The sequence below is a fragment of the Pinus tabuliformis genome, chromosome 1_1 (genome assembly GCF_031772625.1).
Source record: "Pinus tabuliformis cultivar Carrire ecotype Pingquan chromosome 1_1, CPIR1, whole genome shotgun sequence".
NCBI classification, from domain to species: domain Eukaryota; kingdom Viridiplantae; phylum Streptophyta; class Pinopsida; order Pinales; family Pinaceae; genus Pinus; species Pinus tabuliformis.
Window position 1 is genome coordinate 908,221,593 of NC_142297.1, and position 22,626 is coordinate 908,244,218.

At 40.7% G+C, this 22,626-nt stretch overlaps 1 pseudogene; it reads left to right on the forward strand.

Annotated features, from left to right (window-relative positions):
* LOC149217351 (calcium-transporting ATPase, endoplasmic reticulum-type pseudogene) overlaps positions 1-22,626 on the forward strand; it is a 105,266-nt pseudogene that overhangs the window by 81,711 nt on the left and 929 nt on the right.

Consider the following 22,626-nt stretch of genomic DNA (forward strand, 5'->3'; position numbering starts at 1 on the left):
TTGGTATTGGCTAGTGCTTTGAGCTAGAAAATTTCCTTTACCCTTGTATTAAAAGTGAATCTGGAGAGGATTCTAATATTATCTTTATAAGATTTATATCATTTAAGATTGATGAATAAAATTCATGAGACATAAGCTAGGATGTCCTTGCAAGGTGGTTGTTGATTATTGGAAGCTATGATGGCCATTATGTCAGGCCAGGTGGTCACACTCCCTTGATCGTGAGCACGATTGTGATCAAGATGGAAGACTTCATAGTCTAGATTGATTGTTTAGCAGTGACAATTAGTGGGCTCATTCACAAAAGCTTCTATTTCACTAATCCCTTGTATAGAGTTGTCAGATTCAATTTCCAAAGGTTTTAATTACACAATAGAGTTGGGTTCTGAGAGAGTTGTGATTCACAGTGTTAAGTATGGCAGCTATGACACTTGAAAGAAGACAAGCATAGTAGAGGTATCAGACTTTGCTATAAGCTTACCTGCATATTATAAGGGACTTGGTTAGCCTTTTTATAATTTTATAAACAAGTTCCATGTTGTGGAAATGTGAAAAAAATACAGTGATATTGCCACCATGTGGCTCTTGTCATATATGGTTTTATACTTTTTCAAAAAATTCTCTAAGAGTTCACAATGCTAAGATTCACTAGGACTTTACAAAGTTTTATTATTTAGTGAAAGACTCACCAAGATCTTACAAGATTTTATAATTGAGTAAAATATTTGCCATGCCTAGTGAGAGATTCGCCAAAAAATTATATATACATATTATATTATTGATAAAATTGCCTTCCATTTTTCCTATATACCATGGAGATTCACCCATTTATTATACATATAAATTTAGGGGAGGTTCTTAAAATTTTCCCTGCATACAAGGAAAATTCCCTCACGCGGGAGTGGCTCCAAGAGATGTTCCACTACAGGAACTCTTAGTAAAAAAGGACTCCTATCACTATGACATAAACTCATGCATGATGAGCATCCTACAAACATGGCATAAAAAGGATGTCAATGCAAACATACATGGTGACAACATGAGTATCTCATCAACATGATGACAAAGGGATCTCAAATAAAACATGACAAGTCATGACAAAAATTACATCCCACAAATGATTCTGCATCACATCAAGCAAGAATCATGAAGCAAGTACGAAAACAAGATCCCACATCGAACATCAAACAGGGATCTGTGTAGCACAATGCATAGCAAAAAGAAGTACATGAACATATTGCATATACCTCACATCCTGAGGCCATATGAAGAAGAGGATGTCAAACTGCTGAAGTTGGTCGTACCATCAATCTCGCAGCATCGAATATCATGGAATCGCTGCTCGCACATGAGTGCTGACACCTGCACTCCGCTTAGAAAAGTGGCTGAAAAATGAAATGAGCAAATGGAAAATCTGAATGCACCATCAGATTTGTGGTGTCGAATAGTGTAAAATCGACTGTCAAATTTCTGAATTTTGAGAAAGTGGAAATTTGGGGCTTAAAAAATCTTTTAGATTCCCCCTAGATTCCTCAAAGATTCCCTCCTCTGGGTCCTCTGCAAATCGGTTGCTTAGATCAGGAAACTAACTGTGCCATCAGGTTCCTTGTTGAATTTTGAGAAAAATGAGTATGAAGTTGACTGCATTCTTACTCTAGCGAATTTTGGCGTCCAAGGAATCTAGAAGATTCCCTCAAAGATTCTTGAAGATTCTCCTCCGCTGGGAATCTACAAATCTGCTGCTCAGACGGCGAATCCAACCTCACCATGGCATTCCCTGTGAAAATGTGTGAAAATTGACTGTAAACTTAGTTACATTCTAGTAAAAAGAATTTTTGCCTCCCCGGAGAATCTTTGGGCATCAAAGAATATATTGCCTCGAAATGCATGTCAAGGTTCTACCTCCTCTGTCTCAAAATCTATGCCGCGATCCTGCTCCTCCATGCTTGGGTGCACTGACAAAATGACAGGTTTATATAAGTTTCATGGCATATTTACCAACAAAGTGGTTTTGGTGTAACAGTAAAAATAGAAATTGGTTGAGGAGGGGTCGGGGGATCAAATCCCGCCCCTCCCGAATTAACATATATATTTTTTTATTATGGGGGGTTGGGTTCGCATTGGGTAGCCTGCCCCTTAACTCCCACAAGTGCGCTATGCTATTGCATGTTGGTGTACCGTGGGTTGTACATGGTACATGGTTTAATGTGGGGTTCGTTTGTTCATTCATGGTACGTATCATGGGGCCATCGCACGGTGGCGGGCCAGCCCGCGTGGCTAGCATGAGCTCGATACCTGCCTGCCTCTCTTAAAAATCATTAACGTATGTTGGAGGGGTGTGGGGTGGTGGGGGTGGTGGCCCACACCCTCCTTTATTTATATATTCTTTTAATTTTTGTAATAATAATGAGCCTTGTTGAAAATTTCAAAATTTGACCAAAGGAGTCAAATTAAACAGGCCACCAATTCACCTAGAATCTGGCCCAGGTTGGCTGGAATCCTATGGCCAGGTTTTGTCCAAATTGTGGCCTCCTTAAGCCTACTCAATCAGCAAAAGTCAACCAAAAATTTGACTAGCTCGTTCTCCCTCATACGAGATCAAATTGACGAACCGTTCACACTACTGCGATCAAGGCAATGACATCTACTCTCTGGTCCTAGTTCGAAAGCATTCTGATCACTTTGATGTTTGAGTTTCCATAAGCCCTCTTTGTCCTATGTGTGTCTCTAGAGCCACCTAGATCACTTGCTATCGATTGTGCTGGCAGCATGGGAGCTACCATAGGATAGCCAGTTCCCTTCAGTCGTACCAAACCTCCCTGAAGTAGCAAAGTATGCTTCATTGTGGGCAACCAAGGACACATAGTGAGTGAGGGAAAGCCAGATCTTCTGGATCTTAATGGACATGAATAGTAGGATGGCCAACAATCGTAAGCCGTGATTGTTGCCCATGGTGTATGCCAACCTACAGGGCTACGCTGAGTTCAAAGCCTATTTCGATCGAGTATCCATTAGGGTGTGGAAGGACCCTATGCAGAAGTGGTACGACTTACTGTATCTGGCCATAGATGATGCCATTGATGCGGTGCTTGATCAATGGCTGGCAGAGTGGCGCACTACCACAAACTTGGCAATGGGCAGGAGCAAGTCTGCCATGCAGAAGAAGAAGGAGGAGGCCAAGCTGAAGATGGCACAACTGGTTGAGAAGAGGAAAAAGGAGGCCACTGATAAGGCCCAGGTAGAGCAGGCAGGAAAGCAGACAGGTGGAACAGAATGTGGCTTTGACAAAGCTGCGAGGTCGCCTTCACCTGAGATAGAAGAGGAAGAAATAGAACAACACAACGTGAACCCTTAGGAGATGTCTCCCCGCTTTAAGCACCCAAGAGAGCTGGAGAAGGGAGGGTCCAAGAAGAATTCAAAGGTGACCAAGACCTCGCGAGACCCTATCACATTGATAGAAGGCGACTTACATGATATCAGTGACACAGTCAGGGATGCTACCTCAGAGGCCCTGTAGAAATTTGAACAGCAGCAACAGATCATCCTAGGGGCTATCCAAACCGGGTTGCAAGGGTTGTAGACCTACTTGTCGCAAGCTGGCATGGTGTCTACCAGCTTGGCTATCAGCACTTCTGAGGCTGCCAATATGCCACACACAGAGGCTTCCAGTGAGATAGTGCTGCCGGATGGAGCACTGAACACAGAAAATGAGGCTGACAAGCCCACTGTCAGCACTCTAAAGGGAGTTGGGTTGAACCTAGCAGTGCTTCCATGCGAAGCACTCCACCTCTTGTAGGATGGATTAATTGCAGAGCTAAGGGCCAATGAGCACTGTGCCCTCCAGGTAATCAATGAACAATGGATTAATAATGAATAGATGGCCCTACAAAGAAATGTTGCCATCGCCGCTGAGACCTAGGAAACCAATCAGAGCAAGAGGATTATGCAGGTCATTGAGGAGGCATGCTGAATGGTCCTAGAGTTGGCCATTCCAGAGGAGGAGACAATTGAGGTACGCATCTGAAATTTGGCCATAGGGGTGTGTGACACTCAGACTGAGATGGCGTGGGTTCAGTTGGAGTTGAACTTGCAAATTACAGAGCTACAGTTGAGGGCCCAACCTTCAACTCTACCAGAAGTGAAGGAACATCGGGCGACCACTGTCACAGAAGCAGTAGCGGCGGTGGAGAGTGTAGTAGCAGATTGCACGCAGTTGTTTGAGTAGTCATTTGAGGTCTTGATAAGCCTGTGGGAGGACCCCAATATACAGAGGCTGGAGACAGAAGTGCACAAGCTATAGTAGCACTACAATGAGGTTAAGGGCATAGAATGAACCGTTGCACTAACACTGAGACTCACCAAGCTGCAGGAGGCCAAGTAGCTGAAGGAATAGGTGGACGCAGTGCTGCACAAGGAAGTAGTGCAGAAGGCAAGACTAAAGCCCTGGCTAGGGGAAGCTTATGTAGTTACAGGAAATATTGAAGGCAATCTTGCAACTCTGTAAGAGACACAACAAAAACTTCAAGCTGACAGCGTAGGACTAGTGACCGAGAAGACAGTGGAAGATGCAAAGCAGGTGACAGCTCAGTGCACGACCGAGGTAGCGGTCACACGGGTCAAGCTAGAGGGGCTTCACGCAAATATCTCCACACCTACCGAGTGACTCAAGGGTGAATCACAATGTTTGTGTTGGCGGCCTATTGGGAGTGGGATCCCCCAAGGACAGTTTTGGGGCTAAAAGCCCATGTTTGAGACAATTTTGTAATAAAATTGTAAATACTATGCATTTTGTGGTCATGGAGCATGAAGGTTTCATGTGTCATAAAGGGTAGCCTACCCTTAGTTTTGTAAAGAAAAATCGGCTGTAAGAGATCTACCCATGGTCAGCGGACCATGGGATTGTATAAAAAGAGCTAAGATCTAAGTAGTTTTAGAGACACACATGATCGATAATGTAAGAGAGTCATAGCTCTTAAGTAAGAAGACTAAGTATTGGGTTGTAGCATAGGTAGAGGCTCTGCAGTTGAGTGCACAAAGGCCTACAGTAGAAGTCCGTAGCTGAGTGTGCGGACCCCTACAGCTGTGTGCGTAGGGTGGATAAAGTTTGTAAACACTTGGAAGATATAAATGAAGAGAAATATTTGGCAAGTTCTATGTCTTTGTTCTGTTGATGCATCTAGATATGTTATGTATGAATTTACTTTATTATGCTTATATGATGTGCGAATGAATGTAATTATATTGGAAAAATGAATGCATTTACTTATATCTATTTACGCGGTGTTAACTATAATTTTTTGATAAAGATAAGCAAATCACTTAGATTAATTGGGGAATCTACAAGGTATGCCGCCATAGTAGTGCGAAACTACTTGAGTAGCAGGTTAGGGTTGCGAAAAGGACGATCAGACCCTTTCGCAGAGGTATTGAAGGATAGAATAAGCGGTTAGTTTGGCCAGCCCTAGAGCTAAGCGACCTACGCGAACGTAGGGATAGAGGGAATTAAACGACATCACAACCATCTTAGGGTGCAAAAACTTGGTTCCAGCATCCCCCCATACTATTTTGGGTGATACTTCAGTCAGCGCTCCGTGGAATGATTCCGAAAGGGATAGTAGTGTAGGGATTTGTTTGGCTAATTAACGTTGAACCTGGGTCAGGTCCCCACAAGGCAATAGAGTGTAGAGGAATAAACCTCTTATCTTGTACTTGAAAAATGTGTAATTGAAATTCCAACTAAACATTGATGAATTATAAGCCTATCACTAAACTATATATAAAATTGAGACAATAACTTTAGAATTCCCATGTATGAAATTCTCCCCAAATAATGTAGCGAAATTCCTCTGAAGATCAAATAAACAAAAATTTCTACATGCGAAGGAATTTTCCCACCTGCACCCAAAGTTAATTGAGTGGATAGTACATTAAACCTGTATTATGAATTCCTATAATGGTTGGTACTTTATGCTGCATGAACGTATGAAGGTGTTCCATGCAAGTTGATGACCCTACAATGTAACACATTTTCTTCCATAAATTTGATGATCCTTCCATGATTGATTGGGGTGTGTTATAGGGTGTTTTGTCACATTTGGTCAATAAACATGTTAACTAGATCAATCAAAATTATTTTATCCCTTGTCATCATCACTGCAAAAATACCTAAGCATGACTCTCCCTAATCCCGAAGTTTCTACCTTTAACTACTTCATTTCAATGATTTTAAGGCCCAACACACTCTGGCACTTTAAGAGACTACATTCACCAACAATTTGACCCTCTCTAGACCACCATTGATGACCATCAGGTTTCCCCTTGCTGGGGGTGTGTTGATTCTAAAAATTCAGGAAAAATAAAACAAACCTTGAAGCTTCCTCTTTTAGAAGCTTCCAAGAGTTGTTATAACCATTTACCTTGGATGAAAGTCTTGAATCCTATCCTATCCTACCTTGGATATTTCACCCATTATCCCTTAATCCAATCTTTCCATCCACAAGCTAGGGGTTGGCTTTTGGAGATAGATTCTACTCTCATGTTTTTGTTGTGAGAGTCATTATCCCATGCATTAGGGTGACATATAGACACACTTTATGACAAGGACAAGTCAACTTGGAGGATCTCTTCTACAAGATCAACTCTATATTTGGTTGCAACTCTCTGCATTTCTATTAATATAAGGAGTACATTGTTTTCCTATATGTGATGTTATGATTTCATGTATTTCAATACCATGTTGATATATTGAATAAAGTGATTGGATTATGCTACATATATGTTTTATATCTTTGGCTTGTGTTTTTTTATTGTGCAAGTTCTAATGATATCGATCAAAGCTAGGATTAGAGCATACAAGCTAAGAGAGGAATGAAGCTTGCAACAGATTCTAGGCAGGCTTCATCCCATTGTCTATAAGGAAGACATTATAGTCCTTGCTTTATGTTGTTCTAGGTTAGTCCACCGGACCTAGGGAAGACACTTATATCCGCATTTGTAGATTCAGTATAACAAATTGGCGACCATACTAGGGACCAGTGAATTCCTTGGTGGTTTCCATGTCCTTAATGCTTATTTTATCTCTTCTTTAGACCTCTATTGTCTCACTTAGTCAAGAATAAACCTAGGAAGATATTTCATTGAGTTTCAATTGCAATCTTTATGTTGGAACCTTGCATCCCCTAATTATGGCTCCCTCTGATGTAGTCACATATCAGTGGTGCCCTTTTAGCACCTGTGTTGGTCCCTATTCATGCAAAAATTTTCTTTTGTTTAATTTTCTCTTTGTCTAGCTTTGTTTCAACTACTCTTCCTTGAGTCCTTGAGTGTCTTGTGGTCTCTCAGAAGCCTCCATTTGGTTTTATTTTGGTTTTGAGTACCTTTGATAAGGATTTGTTTAGATTTTCTTTTTTCTTATCATTAGGTCATTAGCAAACTGGTTTCTTTGATCATTGAGTGCTTGAATGAATTGGGTTTTTATTCATCATTCTGAAAATTTTTCCTTTATTAGTGATTAGACGTGCACCTTAGTTTTCATCATATTTGAAAATTAAGTGGAATTGAAAAGAAAAAAAATGAATTGGAATATAGATTTTTGTGTGTGCATCAGTATTGGAATGGTTGCATTAAAAGAAAATTGAACTGCTGCATTTTATATGTTGCATACTCTTTGTCTCTTCTATCCTTTAGATATATTTTCATTGAAAGTGAAAGATTTCATTTCTTCATGCTAGCTTGTATTTTTGGGAATTCAGGTGAAACTTGTTGTGAGCCCTAAAACTGAAACTTAGTTGAAGATAAACATTAAAATTTACTAAATCAACCTAAGGAGCATTTGTAACATTAACGAAAAAATTTATAGGTCTAGGCTAGATACATGCTCGAGTGTCGTTAAACATAGGATTTATTGTTGTTTTCCAATGTTGTATCTGGGGGGTGATATCCCATTCCACGTATCTAAGTGTATCAGATCATAATCCATGTACCTTTGGGTATATTGGATGCCATTCCATGCATGACAAGTATATGGGAACACTCTCATCGAATGGTTATGCATTAGAAAACACTACTATGGACTACACTTCCACATACTGTCTAGGATATTTTGGAAGTACACCATAGGTTTCTATCCTCATTATAGGTAACTGAGTCAATTTCCTTGTATACCATGATACACTGAACATAACATTTAGGGATATTTCCTGCACATACATTAAGTCTTTAGTCCGCCAAGATCTATATGGCAATTCACAGTTGCTTGGTAAACGTTTATGCCTAGTTTACCCCTTTTTGATTTATTTTTGTGTTAATTTTTAAAATTTATTAATCCAACATGGAAGAACAAACACATTTCCCCCATCACTCACGTAGAATTAAAAATAAGCCTCCTCTTCCACCAGAGGAAACTCCTAGCCATCGTCATAAGCATAAGAAAATGCAAATTACTGAATCAAGGACTTCGAGAACTATTTCTTGCCCTCCTAAAATTGATCCACTAGAATCATCCTTCCCTTTGAGCTCTGAGCTTGAGATTACATCTTCTCTTCCCAGTGAATCTGACACAATTGAAATAGAAGTACCTGAATCCTTATTTCCTAAGGTTATTGAACCTGATTTTACTTAATCATACACCTTAGTACCTGAGGTTATTTAACCTAAGTTACCTTATCCATATTTACATGTTACTTGATGGCCTTCCCTTTGTCTTCCTTTGTATCAGACACAACCGCCGACTATATATCTTGGACTTGACTGTGAACCCCTTCCACTTAGTCTTGTGAGTACTAAAGAGATCCCACAAGACGAACCTCATACCTCTTCTCGTGTTCATTTGATAGGGATTCATCTTTATCAGACTTATCCTCTTCCTCCTCTTCAGACTCCATCTCAACCTCCTTTATTAGATTATTTTCCTTTCAGTTCACCCTTGATTTTTCCATAGAAATCATCTTTGGGATTGTTAAGAATGACTAAATATGTTATGGTTTCCCATCCTTCCACTTTGGTTTGAACAACCATTGTTTCTCCCTCATCCATGTTTATGACATTGCCAAAGACACATCTGTATGGTAGTCCATCTGTCCCACCTGGTTATCAATTGTTGTTTAGTACCTTCTCTAGTGCAGCATCTAGTCCCTGGACCTTTCCCATGACATCCATCTCCAGACTTCCATCTGGCACTTCTCTAATGAGAATTATATAGTCTTCTCCTTCTCCTCCACCTACACCTTCAGTCGAATAGTTGGATGGTCCTTATCTTAGTGGACACCCTCAACAACCCAACTCTCCTTATATTGGGTGCCCTTCATCTAGTGGGTAGTTTCCTCCATCATCCCCTCCTTGTTTAGCAGGGGGTGACCTGTTGTCGATATACTACAGGTTAGTGCTCTGCCTTATTTGAATCCTCCTTATTTTGGTTTGACCGCTAATGTTTGGAAACCTACTTTTCCATTCCAACCTAGTTTGGTTGTGAGTACATCTATATATTCTCAACCTATACCATCTTCATCCAAAATTCCTACCTATCAATCTATATCTTAGCAAGCTCAAATCAATGTGATCCAACCTCTACAGGTTGTCGCTATGACTCAATCTATTCCAAGAGTATCTGGTACCTCCTAAGTCTCGTATTCTCATCCTATACAAGGTGCCTCACACTGTCAACTTCTTGGACAATTTATTCCTCAAATCCTAGTAGGATAGACTGCATATGGGGTGACACATCCTCCACTGCCTCCACCTTATGTTGGAATGATGCAAAATCCTACGGGGCAACAGTATTATCCTTTTCAAGGTATCCTGCATGTGCCTTATCAAGGCCAACTACTCCAAACCCAACCTCTCCAACATATGCAAGGCTATCCTTGATCTAGACAACATGGATATCCATATATTGGTTATCAGAATCCTCCTTATCCTAGTACCTAGGTTCCTCTTTATAAATATCCTTCTTATTACATAATACATATTCCTATTTTCTAGGCTATTCCATCCTGTCTAGGTTATCCTCCTTTGAATTTTAGTAGGCAGTTACCTTTCGTGGAAAATCTTAAACTTCCATATCTGACTTGGCTCACGAATAATCCTATTGCTCATTTTCCTTTCTGGATGATAATTCCTACTAAATTGCCTTCTGATATCCCAAATTCAATAGGAATCCTAGAGAAGACCCATCCACGCATGTGATGACTTATCATCTGTAGGGTTCTTCAAACTCCATGAATGATGATTCCATTCAAATATTTCTTTTCCAGCATATGTTTACGGGCTCTGCAGCCAAATGGTATATTTAATTAGAGCTTCATTCAATAATTTCAGTTCCTTAGCCATTATATATCTAACACATTTCAAGTTACATAGACGATATGAAACTAGAAGATAACTTTTGACCAACTTTAAACATAATAATTCTACTCACATTTCTGATCATATTCATGAGCAACGACATTGTTAATGGTTGGTTAAAACTTATGTTCCTAGTCAATATTTAGCAGAATGGTTGATTAAGTCTTTGTTTCCATCAATCACAAAAGATGTGGCTAAGGGTGGAGTTGTGACTGAAGAGCGAGTGATTGATCGTGCCTAGTATTTAGATCTCATTTATACCCAATTTGGCATACTTTATGAGAAAATACCAAACTCTCTGAAACCCTCAAACAATATTCCTCAACCTCCTGGTAAAGAATCACATGTTGCTGATGGCATGATTGGTTCTGCCAATTCACAGTATGAGAATAAATCATCTAGCACTTCTACCATGACTGCCCAGAACCCTCCATCCAATACTCTTGTGGATTCTACATCTAATATGCATATCATTCATTCAATAAAGGTAAATCTCAACAACAACCAAGAAGTAAGAAGAAAGGTAAAGGCAAGAAGAAGAAAGATTCTCCTCCACAGGATAAACAATCCAATCAGTCCTCTGATGAGAAATGGAAGCCTCGCTATCCATGTTTGATTTGTAACGAGGAGCACTTCACTCATGACCATCCTGATTGCATGGAAGTGAACCAATTATTGAAATCTTCTACTTCCCCATTGTGTTTCCTGACCTGTTTCCCAATCATGAGACTCACATGGTTGCTTGGGACCCTACTTCCTCTAACTTGGTTTTAATGCTTTCCTCCACAAAGCCAAAATCTGATGTTATGGTGGCCACTCGAAGTAAATACTATGGTAATGTGAATCCTATGAATGGTCATGCTAATGATCAACCTACTAGTTTGACTCCATCTCCATCAGATCCCACTCTCCCTATAATTCCAAAGGAATTGACCATTAAGCTTCTAAAGGGAATTATTCATAAGTCTACTTTCAACCCTCACGCACATGTTCTTCAAAATTATAATGTAGTTGAGGACCTGGCTCAGTGTCCATCAGTTATGTCCACGCTTGAGGTGTTGAAAAACTGTCATTCCCAAAAGAAGGCTTTGCTTTCTTCCATTGGATGTATTGATCCTTCAAATTCTAACCTATTCATTTTCAATCATGATAACTACTCCCCTTGACTTCTGGCTTAATTGGCCTTTATGATCTAGGTTGTATTTTGTGATAAGAACATACATCGTTCTATTGTGGACGAAGGAGACTTGACCTACATTATGTCTTTATCTTGCTGGAAGGTGATTGGTTCTCCTCAATTGAGTCAATTACCCACCACCTTGAAGGATTTTGACAAACGAACATATAAACCTTATGGTATTTTGAACTCCTTGCAAGTCGAATTAGGAGATAAATATGTATCCATAGAAGTTGAAGTTATTGATGAAATTCTTAAATATAACCATTTATTGAGTTGCACATGGGTTTACATGATGACTACTATTGTTTTAACTTATTTCTGGATGATCTCCTTTCCCCATAAAGGTGGGATTGTGGTCATTGATCAACTCATCTTCTTTACCTCTATTTCTCAAGTTACAGGAAGTATCCCTCTTATAGGGAAAACTCTACACCCATATCAACACGTCGGGGGTTGGATTGCTTAAGGATTCCTTTCTCATGGGAACCTTTTGATGAGCCCCAAAAATGGATAATTATTTGGGCTCATTCAACCTCCTAATTCAACTTAATCCACCATTCTCATTAGTTTATTGCATGTTTTTAATTATATTTATGCTAATAGAGTGAATTGGGTTAGTCGTTATGCCAACAAGTCTAATGTGTGCTTTGTGTAGCCTTTTTGGTCAATTTGGAGACAAAATTGAAGGTTTTAATGAGCACTTGGCAGCCAAATTCGTGGGAGAACAAGGGAGAGGATTTGTAGGAAGGTGTACCCTTCATTTATGGGCCCTTACCTCGATATCTCCACCATCAGCTCGGAGTTCAAAGGCCACCAAACCAATTAGCACAAGGGCAGCCAAGCAAGTCAAGTAGGACTGCTGTTAACTACAAGTCTTGGGCAGCCGAGTCCCTAAAGTTTAGGAGGACTATTGGGGTCCTCAATTTGTATAAATAAGAAGGCTTAGGGCCTCATTTTGGTTAGCTGGTAGTTAGTCATTTCATAGTCTTGTTGTAGTCATTTTGTAGTTCGATTTTTAGGCAATAGATTAGTTTTGCTGTCAGCTCATTTTCAAGTTCTCCTTGTGGACAGTTTTGATGTAACTCTTCTTTCTTGCTCAATAAAGATGAATCCAGCTTTACACCAGCTCTAAATCTCTCTTAGGAGGCTGTAGCTCTTGGGGTTTGGCCCATCTCAAGCGCCCAGTACCTCCTTTGTTTACTTTCATGTGTCTTTGCTGCATTCTTAGAGTAAAATCTGCTATTTAGATTTAAAACTTGTTGTGTTATTTAGGTTGCTCTTGATGATTAAAGTAGATTTTCATGTTCAGATTGATTTGGATAGATTAATAACATAAAGGATCCTTGGAAAAAGGGGCTCAAGCACCTCTGATCTTACCTCTCCCTCAGTGGGATCATGAGTGGGACAAAGGTGACCTTGCTGCCCACAAAGACGCTGTTTTGCTTCACCATGCAAGTATTAGTGTTGGATTCTTAGTTGTCAAACTTGATATCAGTTTTGACTGCATGCTTAGGGTTATGATTGCTTAGTTGCATAGTTAGTTCATCTGATTTTGTGCAAATAAACTTCTGTTCCATTTCTTTTGCTATTATCTAGGTCAGATTAGGTCAAGGTAATTAGGTTCTTGATTTTCCAAGTCTTCATTTGTTAAATTCGAAAAATAACTTGCAGAGCACCTGTTATCCTTCTCTATCTACCCATAATACATCAGATAATCTGCTCCAACCCTTAGTCCATGATTCGTACCCTTCATTTTCCATACTTTCCCCACCTTGCCCTAATTCCTACATCCTTGTGCATCATCGCTTCCTCCATCCTTGAACAAATCTAATCGCTCCTTAGCCTCATCCACCAAGTCCTAGATCTATTCACACCCCTATTTCACCTCCATACTCATTCCTCCATCTTTTTCCCTCCATCCATGCTCCAAAATCCCATTTCGAAACATCCTGTAGAAGAATTACAGAACATCCTATAGAAATCCTGAACATCCTGTAGAACCCCTGCAGACTTCCTGTAGAAGCTCATAAACACGGTTTCTTGGCAGCCAAACTTTGTGAGACTCTCTGGAAGGGTGTTAGGGACCCCTTAGACCCTCTCAGAACCTTCCCAACCTTTCCCAAGCATTTCGCCTCCTTGATCCACCTCTGCACAGTCAAAAATAGTTAGAAGCACATGCATGATAATTCCAACAACTTAATCAAAAATACAAAAAGATGTTTTCTTCAGATAGTGATAACTTAGACACATGCATCTTACCTTCATAGAAGTAATGGCATCTCCTTCAGTAGTTTGCATGCTCTCCTTTGCATCAATAGGACTAGCTGGTAGAATTAGGGTTTACTAGGGTTTGCGTTTCTGTTTGGCTTTCAGTTTCTTTCCGCAAGTAGATTAGCTTCCTTCGAGTTAGCTTTCATCCATCAATTAAAACGCTTCTTCTAAGAGCTCATAGAAGTTGGCTTAAGCTCCTAGTGGACTTGTGCCAGCTGACCAAGAGACAGCTGCGGCAAGAGCTAGTACTTGTGCATACAGCACCGTCGCTTCCAAGTTTGTTACGAACTACCGGGTTGATAAAATTAAAGAAGGGAGTTCCAAGAGTTGTAGCATTATTGCTACAATACTGGAGCTCACCATCTTTTTGGCGCCATTGCCGGGGAAGCGTCAGAGTATTGGTGATTGCTGCTTTTCTTCTATTTTCCACTACAATCTTCTGCTAAGTAGTTTATTTCATTTCCATTATGCAATTTCGTTTTTGCGAAAGTAGATTAGTATTTCCCGCTTTCATAGATTAGCATTTCAATTCCGCAATTTCATTTCTGCAAGCGTAGATTAGCATTTCAATTCTGCAAGCGTAGATTAGCATTTCATTCTTGTAATTTCATTTGAGCAAAATAGATTAGTCCTTTCCTACTTTCATTTCAATTCCACATTTTCATTTCAGCAAGATAGTTAGTTGCAGTTCAATCTATTTTAGTTTTTGCAGGTACAAGCAGAAATAAAAGAAAAAAACAACCAAAAAGATTTCCTTTCATGCCTTGTAGGAGTAGAGATAATTTAGAAAAATGATTGCACAACACCCCCACTGCTTCACACAGCCAACATTCTCTCTTCTTCGATGGCTATGATTAAAGAACCCTTAGGTGGACAGCAAGAAATATTTGAAGAACCTCAAGGGAAGAAGAAGAAGAAAACATTCCTCTGGAGCAAATGGCTACAAACAGAAATCTTGGGAGAAGCACCTTGTCCAAAGACGAATTTTAAAATCATATCGAAGATTTCAAGAGTGATATGAGGCAGTTTCTTGCCATGCAACTGGATACCTTGCGGATCCAAAAGAAGCAAGAAGAAGCCAAGAGGGCTTTGGCCATTTTTTGTCCTAGGTGCACTAGAAAGCATCCTAGGAACGAATGTCCATTGTACTCCATAGAAGTGTGTTTTGTAAGTGAAGAATACCATCCTACAGATCAGTGCCCTTCCTTACCCAGAATCAAAGCTGCATATCAGAGAGCCAAAGGAGCCACTGAATCACTCTACTATATGAACCAAAGGAGGCCACATGAACCTAGATCTTATCAGCAGGAACTGCAAGGGACATCCGAGACCTATTATGACCCCTATCAAGCCACTTTCATGCCTTCTTGGGGTCCCCCTGCTCATCCTTCCTGGTTCACACCTACTCCTTGTTCCTTCATAGATCCATATTATGCCCAACTAGCTACTCATTCGTTTCACTCTTATGCTCAGCCACAGCCTCAGTGGAATGCACCTCATCAGGGGTGGAGGCCCCAGTACAACACTCCTCCCACTTCTTTTCCTCCACCACCTGCTCATCCACAACCATCACCTCCTCCTCCACCAAGGCAACCCCAAATGCCTACCCAACCACAACCCCATCCGCATCCATCTCGAATATACACCCCCACTGAGCTACCCATACCACCATTTCCAAACTTGTCCATTGGAGTAGCTCAACAAAATTGCAATGCTGAGACACAACATGTCCAAATGACTCCTCTTGAGCTCGATGATCTTCACCATAGCTCAGGAAGAGTGTTGCAAAGCAGAGATTATCTTGAAAGCATTGAAGGACCACATCCGGCAAAAGAAGATTCAAAAGAGGAGATCAAAGAACCATGGGCTGCACTTGATGAAGAGAAGAGATCAAAATCAGAGATCGAGAGAGCTCCCTCATGGTTACCATCAAATCTTCCATGTATTCAAGAGAAAGATCAGCAAAAAGAGGAAGATGAGGAAGTCACGTTAGAAGGTGACATGAAACATGATCCAGATCAACAAAAGAACCAAAGATATCAGAGCTATATTGAGATATGGTTTTAGAAGGTCACTAAGTTGCAGCAGTACTCTCTTCTTCAGCTATGTTTGATCCCTTCAAAGTCAAATCATTTGGTCTCTGAGATCCGAATAGCTGTCAAAGCATGCATTTCAAGCCTCCACATCAGTTTATCTCTAATCTCGATGTGCACATGGCTCCATTGGAAGTATTCTTATACTTGAGAACGATTTTGTTTTTCAAGTAGGGTATGGTAGAGAAAAAAAAAGGAGAAAAAAGAAAAAGAAAAGAATGAAAAAAGAGGAAAATAGAAATCTAAGGTGAAAACCTCCTCGGAGGCGCCTTAGATTGGCTCATTGATTGAAAACCTCCATGAGGCAGTCAATGGGTTGGGAAAAAAAAAGAGAAAAGAGAATAAGATCTCTGGGTGAAAACCTCCCTTGGAGGCGCCCAGGGCAGGAAATTAGGGTGAAAACCTCCATGAGGCGCCCTAGTTGTTTTTCAAAAAAAAAGAGAAAAAGAAAAAGAAAAATAAATCTAATTTCCATTGAATAATTTCAGGTTGCAGCATTGACATTGCAGGTCAGGAGGATCATTCAAAACAAAGACAAAGGAGTTTTTGTGCCTTCTAGAGGAAGTTCTATATTTCTACAGGAAACATCCTGTAGAACCTTCAAGCGAGCCAGATTTGATTTTGGAAGGGGATCTAAAGCTTGGAATCCATTGGTTATGCCTGCAAGCATCCATGTTCCCATTCCTCACCCTTTTCCATCATCTTTTCCACCTCATTGTGCTTCTTCATTGTGCTTCTACAGGAAGTTCCTGTAGAAATTGTAGGAAGCTAGAAATGGATTTCAAAAAGGTGGTTTGGCGAACATGGTAGCTTCCTCAAGGGTTCAGAAGTCCTCCTGCACTTTTCAAACTCCTCCTCCATCATCTCCATGCCTGCATCACAACCCAAGCTCAGTTTTCTTACCATGCAACAAAACTGCAAAATGCCTTGAAGAAAAAACACATAGAACAGAATTTGTTTCTTCCATAACTTGAAAACCATGCATCCATTTGAAAAACCGTTTTATGGGGAATTGTACAGGGGTGATGGCAACATGCCTGAGCAGTTTCAGCCAATTCCGGTGCACGGTTTCCAAGAAATTAGCCTCCATCACCATCAGCCATTTTTGCATTTTCTCCATATCCGTGCATCCGTTTCAAAACCTGTTTAATGGGGAGATGCACATGGATGATAGTAGCCTACCCAAGTAGTTTCAGCCAATTCCGATGCACGGTTTTTGAGAAATTGATCTCTGAAATATTTAGCCATTTTCCATTTTTCTCGAAATATGTGCATCCATTGATCACGATTTTGCTATGGGAGGTGCATCATGATGATAGGAACATGCTCGCAAATTATCATATCGATCCAGTTTACCGTTTAGGAGCAATGGCAAAAACAAGTTCTGGTCCTGTGAAAATTTAGCAGCAGCAGCTTGAAGGTGCAGATCTGAACGTGGAAATGAACTCCTGCAGCATGCATCCGGCCAGAGGACACCTGCACAAGGAAAAAACAACCATGAATCATCAACCAAGCCATCATGCAACCAAAGAAACAAATGCATGCAGCAACAAAAAGGACACAGCAGCATGCCGACTTACAGGTATGTGTCTAAATCGGTTCCTCTATTTGCATCAATATGATTTAAAAGTGCATATATGAATGAAATGGTGAGATTAAGCCAGGAATCTAGCAAAGTTAACCCAACAGTGCCTTCTCTAGCGCTCAGCCGGAAATCATGCAGTATACGTGGATAGTCGACTCACGTGGAAATAAAAAACAGGGAGTGTTGGCTGTTTGAACTCCAGTGCAATTGATCTAGAAGAGAACATGCAGTTCATGATAGCACTGCAGTTTGCATGTGGCCACGTACCCCTAGCCACTTCACTCCCTCACCGCAAATCATGCCGTAATTGAAAAATGCTCGGCTGACTCTCACCACCTGCTGATTCATTTGCACTTGTAACGTCCTTAGGAAGAGTACACATCCTCTGCTCCCACAATCTGTTAACTAGTCGTCCTCCATCGGGTTTTCTACCTGTTTTCGAAATTATCCCACGTATCAGGCTCGCTTAGAGGTGCAGGGGCACTCTACAGGCGTTTCTACAGGAATTCGTCTACAGGAAACGCAGAAAACAACTCTGCAGAAGGAAAACCCGAGATTTTTGTCAAAATTCAAGCTTGAAATGAGAAAAGTAGTTAAAGCTCGTGTCCAAGGTTACCAGGGTTCTTGAAAGTATTGATTTTGGAGTTTTTCAAATGCATTATAGATCTGTTAATGGTGGAGCAATCTGTTTGAATTCAGAATCTGATCATCTATTTCATAGTCCATGGAGGACAAGATATTCCCTGCTTGGTCTAAAACTGTTGAAGAATGCTTAGAAGAATATGATGTGAGCTTAGAGAATGGTTTAAATTCTCATGAAGTGGAAAAACGCCGTCAAATATATGGATGGAATGAGCTCCAGAAGAAAAATGGTACACCTTTGTGGAAGCTGGCAGTGGAGCAATTTGATGATATAGTTGTTAAAATACTTCTGCTGGCAGCTGGCATTTCATTTCTTCTCACCTACTTTCGTGATAATGTGTCTTCTGAGGAGGGCATAACAGCCTATGTAGAGCCCCTGGTCATTCTCCTGATTCTCATCCTCAATGCCATTGTTGGAGTATGGCAGGAGAATAATTCTGAGAAGGCTTTGGAAGCTCTCAAAGAAATGCAATCTGATCATGCAAAGGTCTTGAGAGATGGACATTATGTTGTAGATCTTCCCTCCAGAGAACTTGTTCCAGGAGATATAGTGGAACTGAAGGTGGGAGACAAGGTTCTTGCAGACATGAGAATTGTGTCCCTCAAGACATCCACCTTTAGGATGGAGCAGAGCTCCCTGACCAGAGAGAGCATGCCTGTGGTCAAAAGAACATATCTAGCCACCTTGTGTGACTGTGAGTTGCAGTCAAAAGCATGCATGGTGTTTGCAGGAACTACAGTTACCAATGGCTACTGCACATGCATTGTTGTGAGCACTGGCATGTTTACAAAAATAGGTAAAATTCAGGCACAAATTCAGGAAGCTTCAATGGAATGTCATGATACCCCTTTGAAAAGAAAGTTAGATGAATTTGGTGAAAGACTGACAACAGTGATTGGTGCCATTTGAATTCTTGTCTGGATCATGAACTACAAATATTTTCTTTCATGGGAAGTCATAGATGGGTGGCCAAAAAAATATCAGGTTTTCGTTTGAGAAATGTACGTACTACTTTAAGATTGTTGTTGCTCTGGCAGTTGCTGCTATACCAGAGGGATTGCCTGCTGTGATTACTACATGTTTGGCTCTTGGCACTTGTAAGAGGGCACAAAAGAATGCTATTGTGCGTAAGTTACTGAACATGGAGACTTTGGGTTGCACCACAGTGATTTGCTCTGATAAGACAGGTACTCTTACAACCAATCAGATGTCTGTCAGTGAGTTTATAGCCATAGGGCACAGTGCTGGTTCACTTAGAGAGTTTACTGTTGAAGGAACAACATATAATCCTGAGGATGGAAAAATATTGGATTGGCCTGCACATAATATGGGGGAAAATTGAGAAACTCTGGCAGAAGTTGCTGCAGTTTGCAATGATGCAGGGATATCTTGTCAAGGTCACCAGTTCCGTGCTACTGGTATTCCCACTGAGGCAGCCTTGAAGGTATTGGTTGAAAAAATGGGAGTTCCAGACCCAATGGCAGGTGATACAAGTGCCATTCTCAACAGTGGCACAGTGAAATTGGGCAATTGTGATTGGTGGATACAGAGATCAAAGAGGCGGGCTTTATTGGAGTTTGATTGTGATCGAAAATCCATGGGTGTTATTGTCATGGAACCAATGGGACAAAATCGTCTACTAGTGAAGGGCGCCATGGAAAATTTGCTTGAAAGGAGTGCTTTTCAACAACTTGCAGATGGATCAGTTGTTGAATTAGATGATGCATCAAGGGAATTACTCTTGAGGAAGTTTCATCAAATGAGTTCAAAGGCTTTGCGTTGTTTGGGACTTTCTACAGGAAGTTTAGAGAAAGGGCAGCAGAAGGAGAAATTGGCCGAGATTTTAGCTAAGGAGGCAGCACCTGTGTTGGCCACCCTAAGCGCATCCATCCCCTCCATGAACACTCATTTTTTTCAGGGTTCGGACACAATTTAGTCATGGTTCAACCTTCTACAGGAAGCTACAGGACTTTCTACAGGAAGTTCTGTATTTTTACCAGAAACATCCTGTAGAAGCCTTTGGGCAGGCCAGAATCAAGTATGGAGAGGGATTTGAAGCTTGAAGTCTGTTGAGGAGGCATGCAACCACTCTTCTCTTCCATCCTCCATGGGTTTCATCTCCTTTCACCACCATTGCCACCATCAGATTGAATATACTTGCACAATCATACCAAAGCTGAAACTTCTCTAGGAAAAGGAGCACAGGCAGTGGGAAGAACAAAGAAGCATGGTTTCATGACAGAGAAGAGGACATCACTTCAGAAGCTTGGCATGACAGGGAGGCCACCAAGGCCATCAAAGATGAGGAGATAGATTGGTTGCTCAGAGGATGAGCAACACTTTTAGTAGGGGGTGATGATGAGCCCCAAAAATGGATAATTATTTGGGCTCATTCAACCTCCTAATTCGACTTAATCCACCATTCTCATTATTTTATTGCATGTTTTTAATTATATTTATGCTAATAGAGTGAATTGGGTTAGTCATTATGCCAACAAATCTAATGTGTGCTTTGTGTAGCCTTTTTGGTCAATTTGGAGACAAAATTGAAGGTTTTAATGAGCACTTGGCAGCCAAATTCGTGGGAGAACAAGGGAGAGGATTTGTAGGAAGGTGTCCCCTTCATTTATGGGCCCTTACCTCGAATTCTCCACCATCAGCTCGGAGTTCAAAGGCCACCAAACCAATTAGCACAAGGGCAGCCAAGCAAGTCAAGTAGGACTGCTGTTAACTACAAGTCTTGGGCAGCCAAGTCCCTAAAGTTTAGGAGGACTGTTGGGGTCCTCAATTTGTATAAATAAGAAGGCTTAGGGCCTCATTTTGGTTAGCTGGTAGTTAGTCATTTCATAGTCTTTTTGTAGTCATTTTGTAGTTCGATTTTTAGGCAATAGATTAGTTTTGCTGTCAGCTCATTTTCAAGTTCTCCTTGTGGATAGTTTTGATGTAACTCTTCTTTCTTGCTCAATAAAGATGAATCCAGCTTTGCACCAGCTCTAAATCTCTCTTAGGAGGCTGTAGCTCTTGGGGTTGGGCCCATCTCAAGCGCCCAGTACCTCCTTTTGTTACTTTCATGTGTCTTTGCTGCATTCTTAGAGTAAAATCTGCTATTTAGATTTAAAACTTGTTGTGTTATTTAGGTTGCTCTTGATGATTAAAGTAGATTTTCATGTTGAGATTGATTTGGATAGATTAATAACATAAAGGATCCTTGGAAAAAGGGGCTCAAGAACCTCTGATCTTACCTCTCCCTCAGTGGGATCATGAGTGGGACAAAGGTGACCTTGCTGCCCACAAAGACGCTGTTTTGCTTCACCATGCAAGTATTAGTGTTGGATTCTTAGTTGTCAAACTTGATATCAGTTTTGACTGCATGCTTAGGGTTATGATTGCTTAGTTGCATAGTTAGTTCATCTGATTTTGTGCAAATAAACTTCTGTTCCATTTCTTTTGCTATTATTTAGGTCAGATTAGGTCAAGGTAATTAGGTTCTTGATTTTCCAAGTCTTCATTTGTTAAATTCGAAAAATAACTTGCAGAGCACCTGTTATCCTTCTCTATCTACCCATAATACATCAGATAATCTACTCCAACCCTTAGTCCATGATTCGTACCCTTCATTTGCCATGCTTTCCCCACCTTGCCCTAATTCCTACATCCTTGTGCATCATCGCTTCCTCCATCCTTGAACAAATCCAATCGCTCCTTAGCCTCATCCACCAAGTACTAGACCTCTTCACACCCCTATTTCACCTCCATACTCATTCCTCCATCTTTTTCCCTCCATCCATGCTCCAAAATCCCATTTTGAAACATCCTGTAGAAGAATTACAGAACATCCTGTAGAAATCCTGAACATCCTGTAGAACCCCTGTAGACTTCCTGTAGAAGCTCATAAACACAGTTTCTTGGCAGCCAAACTTTGTGAGACTCTCTAGAAGGGTGTTAGGGACCCCTTAGACCCTCTCGGAACCTTCCCAACCTTTCCCAATCATTTCTCCTCCTTGATCCACCTCTGCACAGTCAAAAATAGTTAGAAGCACATGCATGATAATTCCAACAACTTAATCAAAAATACAAAAAGATGTTTTCTTCAGATAGTGATAACTTAGACACATGCATCTTACCTTCATAGAAGTAATGGCATCTCCTTCAGTAGTTTGCATGCTCTCCTTTGCATCAATAGGACTAGCTGGTAGAATTAGGGTTTACTAGGGTTTGCGTTTCTGTTTGGCTTTCAATTTCTTTCCGCAAGTAGATTAGCTTCCTTCGAGTTAGCTTTCATCCATCAATTAAAAAGCTTATTCTAAGAGCTCATAGAAGTTGGCTTAAGCTCCTAGTGGACTTGTGCCAGCTGACCAAGTGACAGCTGCGGCAAGAGCTAGTACTTGTGCATACAGCACCGTCACTTCCAAGTTTGTTACGAACTACCGGGTTGATAAAATTAAAGAAGGGAGTTCCAGGAGTTGTAGCATTATTGTTACAATACTGGAGCTCACCACCTTTTCACTTCCTC